This window comes from Opisthorchis viverrini (genome assembly GCF_000715545.1).
Source record: "Opisthorchis viverrini unplaced genomic scaffold opera_v5_31, whole genome shotgun sequence".
Classification (NCBI taxonomy): domain Eukaryota; kingdom Metazoa; phylum Platyhelminthes; class Trematoda; order Opisthorchiida; family Opisthorchiidae; genus Opisthorchis; species Opisthorchis viverrini.
In genome coordinates this window covers 549,773-559,440 of record NW_008751688.1, presented here as the reverse complement: position 1 = coordinate 559,440, position 9,668 = coordinate 549,773, and positions in this window count along the sequence as shown.

The window sequence follows — 9,668 nt, the reverse complement described above, 5'->3', positions numbered from 1 at the left end:
ATCCAAGTGTTTGTCGCAAGTCTCTCGCTGTGTTTGTTCTTATCCTACCGACAACTTTATGCGCCTCGGTGTCCTAGCATCCGCAGCAATCAGCAAAACACTTATTCTGCCCTGATCGACTGTGATTAAAGCGGACGACCATTTCCATAGGTTTCCGATGCAAAACTGCACCACTATATCATACACGGATTTCTCATGACCGTAGGTGACAAGCCTCAATCTATGACCCACCGACCTAGTTAGCCTCACCTCATCGAACCTCCCAACCTCTCACAGCGTTCACTGTGTCCCAATAAAACTCCATTTGTAGTACGACCACACGGCCGCACATTTCACTCACAACAAGCAACCTACTATGTGACAAAGGAATGGAGGGAAACCTCAGAGACATTGGGCATGTTCTGTGGCTTGGTTGGTAGCCACTCAGATAGAAGCCAGATGTCAGTCAAGGATACCAAAAATGAAGCATCACAACCTGCACAACAACAAACGGAAGCAGATTCTAACCCGGGTGTACACACAACACACACACATTGACCCAATCTGACTGTTAACTGATCACAGGGATGCACCAATCAGAAGACACGGTAGTGGACCCAAGTGTCGCTGCATTTGACTCGTATTCAACTGACTGTAGAAATCCTTGAGAAGGGTCGACCATGGTAACTGAAACGTCGGATTATAACAACTGTGTTTTGACTTAATAATTAAGAACTCCGTACTGTACCCCAAATGGCGCTGAACGTTCTTCGAGCTGATTTCGACCCGGAACTCCTATAGAAACCCACAATACCTAAAGCTTGAACGATCAGCTTGTGCTTCGAGGTATTCAGCCACTGCAAAACTTCCCTTACGGTTCGGATTTTTCATGCTTACTTCTCTTCCTTGTATCCTCCAAGTTATGTTCCACAGATATTAGAGATAAGGTCATTGTGTCCGACAACGAGAAGTGTTTCTCTGGGATACCGGAAAAAGCAGAACGCTTGTAGAAACATTAATTATTTGCCAGTTAAACACGTTGTGTCACAGGGTTTAGAATGTGATTACTAATTGAGAGTGGCTGCCACGGCAACTATTATGCCGTCACATCTGACGGAAGGCCTGAAGAAAGAAGAGCACACAACCGGACTGGAACTGAGGCGCGCGTATCTAACCCAAACTGGATAGGATATGAATTAATATTATAAGCAAAACGTCAGACCTACTTATCGATAATGGGTGTCAGCACAGCTTTGTGCCAAGACCAAGTGACAACTCATACATCAAGGTATCTGGTACTACCGATCCTTGCACGCGGTTCTGGCCTCATCGTACTGACTGTCATAATTCCTAATCATTCTTTTCTATCACTATTTTTGTTCATTAACCCCCGCTAGGGAAGTTTAGTACCGCTGATTCTGTCTCCATTCCTTGTTCCTATTTGGCTGGTAGTGTGGCAGTCTGCTGGGTCAGAAAGGGGCCTTCTGAGGAGCTGAGCTCAGATCGCTTTAATGGGATCACCAAAAGGTGGGCACATGGCGGTGCGCTGTCGAGCTGCGAATAGCGCTGTGTTGAATCGTCTCCGCTGTACAGTGAGTGATTCAAGGTTTAATAACCTAAACTGTATGTGGTGCCTGGGACAGCATTGCTGGGCCAGAAAGGGGTCTTCTGAGGAGCTGAGCTCAGACCGCTTTAATGGGATCACCAAAAGGTGGGTACATGGCGGTGCGCTGTCGAGTTGCGAATAGCGGTGTTGAATCGTCTCCGCTGTACAGTGGGTCATTCAAGGTTTAATAGCCTAAACTGTATGTGGTGCCTGGGACAGCAAGGTAGCTGGCAGACGGCTTCGGAACACAGACGAAGCTTCGGAAAAATGTCCTTATCTGGTTCATCTGCCTAAACGAGTCGTGGGCGCGTCCGTGCGCAACACGCGCTTACGCACACGTGTCTGCTCTTTTTCTCACTACGCACTGGCTGCACTGTCGTGTATTCTGCTTGTTGTCGTTGTGGCCACTTCGTTGCCAGTATCCGGGTTAGTGACGTAGGTGTGTGTGTGTATGCGTGAGAGTATTCCCGTGTTTAGATGTACGGTCTGAACAGTCACTGTCCCAGACAGAAGTCGGCTACTTTTTCCGCCAATTCGCGACTGTTCTATTTTCCGACAAACCACACCCATTGGCTGCTCTCAAGACCAGACATTGGCTCCCGTGCTTTGTCCCGAAACAGGTACCTCACACCGACGACCGATTGCTTCCTATGCGAACCAAGTGGCGGGTCGCTATTTTCACCACTCAGTTTAGAACAGGCAACGACACTGGTCCTTCTGTTGTGGAGAGATTTGATCGGCGCGAGTCACTAGTTCACAGTCGGTACGCCAAATAGCCGATTCATGCTGACACTATCGATTTTCATCCAGTGTCATAAATGGAGGTCAGCCAAAATGGCCGTACGCGAGTGACAATCGGTAATTTGGAAGGGACCGTTTTAAAGCCGTCTCAGCCTAACGAGCACTGTTGTGAGATCATAGCTATATGTACACTGGAGATTATATGAGACAACGTAGCATATGTAGGCTGCCCGTCAAAAGACATTCTATTCCTTCAGCTGTAAAATTTGGAACCACGGTTATTTTCCCCAGCTTTTCAGTATCACCACCAGAACGTTGAACGCCTGAATCACTTCGTTCCGAAGGACCATATTCTAAAATGGTTTCAGAACTTTTGTGTTTTCAAGGAAGAGTTGGTTAGCCCATGTGCCTACCTACCACGGATGACTGGGCTAAGCCATATCATGTGACGACCGGTTACTTCAAATTGATCATGAGCGCAGTATTAGTTGAATGCGGCCTACTTACTCAGCCTCGTTAAATTCAGAATATTTATTGTGGTGTAAATAGGTGAATTTCTTGGACCACAATGTCCACAAAAGACTCACTTGGAACAGAAGCCAATCCATCAATACCAGATAGTCTTTTTTAATGACCGTCGTCGAGGACATGGTTTCGGTCCAAATGTTCTCAATCCAGCCATAGTCCATTAGCTTTGTTAACTGATAGCTGAACCTAACATGGCATGGACATAGAACATAAGGCATGAAATAAGGTAGGTCTTGCAATATACTGGGAAGATCAGTGACTCTTTAGCGTTCCCATAATGAAGAAACCTTCGTGCCGCAGGATGAAAAGGAGGCAACACATGTTTGGTGCTGCTCAATATTACGGTAGCAAACTTTTTTGGTCACGAGGTACTCAGTAAGTGTGAATAAGCGGTGGCACATGGAATACCACAACAACTTGAGATGATTAGTGGTTAAACAATTTACTTAAGCTGTTCATCGGTTCAGTTGTAGGTGGTTATGGGATTTGTTGAGTCCCGACCACATTACTCTCGTTTGAAAAATTCAAGAGTTCTTAAATGTCAGTGGCGTTAACTGAGCGGGAATTCCTGTCTGGCGTTTCACTTACTGGTCGCGGCATCTGACCGACCAATGGGATGGTGTTGTGACCACTTAGTCTACCCGCATACCGGAAAGAAGGATGATCAAACCGAGTCTATTCACAAGAAAGTGTGAAAACGATTCCACCGTTTGATACGCCTGAAAAAAACCAACAACTGACAACAACATGCAAAAATGGTGTGGAATGACCAGTAGTGCATCATTCCCAAAATACCGCATGAAATTCCGAACTAAACGTGCTGTGAAAAAAACTCTTGCGTGGAATCAGCGCCAAGTTCAAACAATACTTAAATTTGTCATTGAGAATCTTAGTTAAGGTAGCCGCCGTGAGTGTTTGCATGAGCCGCTTATTTCAGTTTCACTGACGATGAATCAAAACATTAGGGTTTCAGATCCCAGGTAATGGGGGGACCTTAACATCCAAAAACGACCTTAGCAACCGGATCCTTTAATTATTGTCAGGCTAGATAACCATAGCTGTATGCCGCAACTGAATGTTACAATGTGAAAAAATGTGATCTATATTTGTCTTCTGAATAATAACTAATGAAGACACCACAAAAGTGGCAAAAACTATCACGTCAGAAATAAACTACCCGTCAATTCAAGAAGTAAAGCAGGAGTTGAGTAAATGCCGAAACCTCGACGCACCCGCACACCGGTCACCCAGTCCACAGCGGCATAGACATTGATCACGTGACGCAACCAATTAAAGCGCGATTTTTTTCATTCGTTTAGGTGTTGGGGTGTGTTGGGCGCCGTTTGGGCTGCAGAATTTCACGATATCTCGAATATCGTGTCAATTGAAACGTGAGACGGCCTCGTACAGTATATTCAATTGCTTAGTAACATCATAAGCGAGAGCTTTAGCTGGGTTCCAGGTGAGCCTCCCGTCAAAACCAGATTGGTATACAAATGGATGTAGTTTGCTAGAGACGGAGGTGCCCCCTAATAGATGGGACTCGTGAGAATGAAGAAAATAATGCTAATAATAAGGTTTCTGAAAACTTCTCGACAGCCTACTACCGGTTTCGCCCTACATGAAACTCATCAGGTAGATGCAGTTCCCGTCAACCTTATACCCTATTTGAACCCACATTGTAAGCGGTTCACGAAACACACTCATCCACAAAATGATGCGATTTTAACGACAGACCGAATTGAATCTCACTTGAATCCCATGTTTATGGTATCCGATGAGCCCCAGTAACAGTTAAACCCGGTCGAAAAGCTCTCAGCTTTCAACAAACAAGATACACCAAGAAATAGAATTTCTCTGCCAGTCATACTCTACGATAACTACTTCTAATTTCTTCTTCTGCCAACAGGTGTAACGATTCCATCCTACCTATGTGAGAAACACAGAAGCACTGTCGCAGATCTACTGCTCAGACCTTGTGCACCCCATAAGCTGATGTAGAGGCGACACGCTTTTTGGAGAAGCTCAGTATACTAGAGGTCCCAAAATCGTGACCCGTCAGCAAGCAATCAGAACACAAACCTCTTCGGTTACTGATTTACCTGAAGAATTCAACCACTCGTTTGGCTGCATACGTGCTACTGCGAAAATCCAAAAACGTAGATAGCTGAATCAAAGATATAGGTATTTTTGCTGCGATACTTGTATTAAGAACCGGCTATCAGCAACAAATCTCATATCAGGCTCACCATCCACAGGTACAAAACCTTCGATTAAGACGCCATTTCACTACCCAAGTGCCGGAGACCGACTGACTGCACAACCTAACCCCACATATGAGACTACAAAATTACTATGGTCTCACAACTGGGCACCCATTGCCATGTGGCTTGATTTTTCTCCGTGTGAAATACTGTCTCTCAAGTGACCGAAACAGTCTACCATCAGGACAAACTAATTTCACAAGCGACATCATTCTCACATCTTAGTTATGAGGAAAGGAGCTTCGGTATATTCACTTATCTCATGTCCGAGTTTGAGTTAATCCTGCCTGATGCACCTCCTTTCCCGCATTCAAGTTACCAAAAGTCTCTTTTGAACTGGTGGTCACGCTTTAGAACACGTTTTTCGAGGCAAACAGATACCGTTCGTCGTACGTCTTTCGTGCCCGACAGTTTGTTCAAGTCGAAAGTTGATGTGTTATTGATAGAGTTGAGGTGACAGTACTCCCGGACAGGCTGAAGTCGTCCGTACACACTGTATGCCTATATGTATTTCAAAGTCAATCGCTTAAAGCATAGATTAATTTGATTCACCATAGTGCGGAAACTTTGACCAGTAACCAGAAACGAATGAGGAGTGGACCACCGGCCAACTCATCTAGGTGCTCTATTATCGATTCACTTATTCATATTGTAGAGAACCAATTTGTGGCACTGTCTTGTCCTTCTTTTCCATCTTATGCATGTCGGAAGAACATTTTTGAAACATTTATTCCTTTACACTCCCAGTGATTTTTTCAATAAATTAGTATGTAATGTTTATTTCTTTCGTCCGCTCCCGTTTGGGCAATGTGCGAAATGACCGGGAAATTAAGGGATGTTGTGCTATACACACAAAATCATAAATCAGAAGGTTAAACCGAGGACACCGCGAGCAAATCATGGATACCTGGTGATCCTGGTACATACAGATTCGTAAGTTTCAACCAAGGCTTGTGACTGATGAAATAATGATGTACGTATTGGCACTCAAGTCCTCGATACTTGTAAGTCTGCTTTTGCCTCCGACGGTCACTCAAACCCTCGGTTCATGCTACTGGCGGAAACAAGTGAATACGTTTCCTACAAAATGATCTGCAGTGAGTTGGCGAAGAAAGCCTATTGTGCTACTGTCCATAAAAAATGAGGTAGCCATAACGGCATCGACACTATGGAATCAAAATACAATTCAGGACCCCCCACCGTATACACTGAAAGGATCAATTATCGGAAATACGATAATGCGCGAGAAGGATCACATACCGAGCAATTGAACGACAGGCATTTTAGTTCCTGAAATCACCAGGATCATAGCACAATGCGGAAGCAAATTCCTTCGGCTGAATGTTGTCAATCGTTATCCTCGGTTCTGTGCGCTTGCGTTTACTTTCCGTTTCATTATTTCATCCGCAGAGTTTGTCAATTTTTACTTTACCCATATTTTCATCGACACAGTAAGCACTAGTTTGAATAGTGGAGTTTTGTACAACGATGAACAGTTCTCTTAACGCTGTGTGCATCTGTCTTGTACATCTGAAATGAAGGTAGCACTTCAGTAGGATATTTAGACCTCGCCACTTAAAAATTACCTTACTTTTGCCGCTATCATCGCCGTACTTTGTTCCAGGTGCGCGAGCAGGATTATCTCTCATCTATAGAAAGGCAATTGCTAACAAAAAGATTCGCAAAACTACCTGGTGTTCTCCTAACTCCTCGAAATTCCTTCAAAAAAGCAAGAAAACAAACTACCAGTTGTTAACAGTTCGAATTAATTTCTTTTCGCCGATACATAGCGGTTTTTGCCAGCTGCATCGCTCGTACCGAATTTTTCGGAAAACTGCTTTGTAGGTTCGTGAGAATTTGCAAAACCCAACTCACCTTTCTAACCGCACAATTACGCTTGGGCTATGCAACTAGAAGACTTGTGTTTCAGAATAAACCATGACTACGCCAGACACTTCTACCACACACGTCATGTAGCAATTCGGCTGCAGTTGAAGCGAAGCATATATAGGTGCTCGTGTGTGCCTTTCTCAGTGGATCTTTGGGGGCTTTTCAGAAAGGTTACCTCGAACCATGCAACTGGCAGATACCAGATTAATATTGGTGATGGAGTTCATCGATTGCATGTGTTTCTCTGGGAGAAACTCGTTTCAGTGAATGACCTATTTAACTCCAACATACATAAACATCAAAATGAATCAGACTGAAACTGAAAAGGCAGAGACAAGTTCCAGAGGGTAAATATTGATCTGATAACCCAGATGTGGCCTGATTTTAGGAAACATGGAGTCTACTTCTACAAGAAATTATTAGTATCCACGGCGATATCTCCACAATATGCACATGTAGCACTCGTATCTGAATGAAGGAGAGTCAAGTTAAGGTTCGAAGCTCAGTGGAAAAAAATCCAACCGGTAGTTTATATTTTCGACCCATTTATTGACGATCCATTCCAGAGTACTCTCATGGTGACTCAAGTCGAATTGATATTTCTGGCTATAGTAGTAGTGCATCGAGATGAACCCCGAATCGACTGTATACGCCTGGATTCAAGTCGTGGCTTTTGTGATTTCTGTTCATATCACACATGATGTGTTTTCAAAGCCTACTCGCATCAGTGTATCACTTCAACCGAAAATTTTCTGAATGGGTGATCCTTAGGACGATGTTCATAACTGGCAGATAGGACATTCCATTCTGTTGTTGAGACGTCTTTTGGGACTTTTGTAGAACGTTCGATTCACTTCCGGACTGCTTTAGAGATCTTTAAAAAAATAAGCGTTAAACAGTAACATCTTTTGCCATGCCACCCAAAGGAAGCACGAGGACTAGGACACTTCCAGGCGGCCTAAGCCTAGACAGGAGCAGTCGAGATGCCAGGGTTCGGTTCGAACCGCGGACCTTCCGGGCAGTGTGTTCGCACCTTAAACACCTATCTTGAGCTGTCTCAAGTCTGTTACAGTAATCGACGTGGAATATTGGCCTTATCTATAGATATTTTAACCGTCCCATACACGGCTGTGCACTTCTCCCATTTATTTACGATGCAGTTGGACATCAAACCAGTTTGCATGTGACTGACATTTATCACCAATAGCTGCCCACACATGTGCACGTTCCTGCATTTGAGTGAGTTATTCAGGTTACATTGTGCAAGTGTGGTGGTGCACGCGATCCATACGTGTGACTTTCGTATCTTGAACGAACGAACGAACGTTGGTGTTTTCCAGTCACGATTGTGCTCACACAGTTCGCTTCAGAAATTGACATTGGCTTACAGATACGAAAAGTCTTACATTGCCAATTGAAGATTGAAACCGCAGTAGTCTTCCTCTCAACGAGCAACATGCAATAAACCATTTAGATGAGAACGATTTTGGTGAACCAAAGTAATACTACTGTAGGATGTGAAAAAATGTGGGAATTCGGAGAAGCAGAGCTATATGGGATGGTTAAATTGCCTGTGCGTACGGACTTAAGGGACTCGATTAACTGGGCATGGTCGGTGCTAATGTTTGGCTATCGATTACATAGGTAACAAAGGCCCGCTCGGTTTACCAAACATGGGGGTTCTCGTTTAACCTTCATTATATAAAAAATCGTTCAGCTGTAACACCCTTCCGGTGCCTAGCTGCCCTGCTGCCCGAAGAAAGCACGAGGACTGGAATACTGCCAGGTTGCACGTGCCTAGTCAGGAAAGGTCGAGAGGCAGAGGTCGGGTTCTAACCACGGACCTTCCGGTCAGTAAATTCGCGCTCTAATCAATTGGGCAATCTCGCCCCCACCTTCATTATAGCTCCTTCTATTAGGACACAGCTTGGTTGGGTGTATGAACTGATGCATGACCTTTAAACCAGTTTTTGAGAGCTACTTTCTTTCAAATAGGATGTTCCAGATGAGTCTTTCGCAAAGCCGAATCGGTGCGCAAAATATGACATCACCCAACCGAATGTGCAGCGCATTGACTGCGTCAAGCTTTATTTGGGTTGACATTCAAGACATCGAGATAGATTTCCCTTGTCAGCAGTACTACGCATGAGACAATGTTAGATGATATCCCGGAGGGTTTTTTGGGTTGCTCGTCAGTAATGACCTTCCGGCTAGCAACTAAACTAGTGATCCAGAAAGAAATCATCTTGTGGGTATTACACTTCCATACTGAAGATGATGAGAGGATAATTTGATGTCTTCATGAATTCCATTTAGTTGACGTACCTAATCAGATTATTGAGATGCTGCTCACCTGCGTCTACTGAGTGTTCATCATGTGCCTGTTGATCTGTGCGATGATGTCACTTTCTGGCTCAGTGCCCATCACTTTTCAATAGATTGTTTTTGCTTTCTAATGTTGAACAACTCAATGTGACGCCACCCAAAATAGTACAGCACGTTTTTGTCGTTCGACGTCACCATTGGTTATTAGATGATACTGTGTTGTCTACCACGCAACTGTGTCGCGTCGTTGTTTGAATGAGGCGGGGAGTATGCGGTGCTGATGCAAAATGTCTGTGTTGTCGGCACCATGCAGCCACCTATCACGCGATCACGTG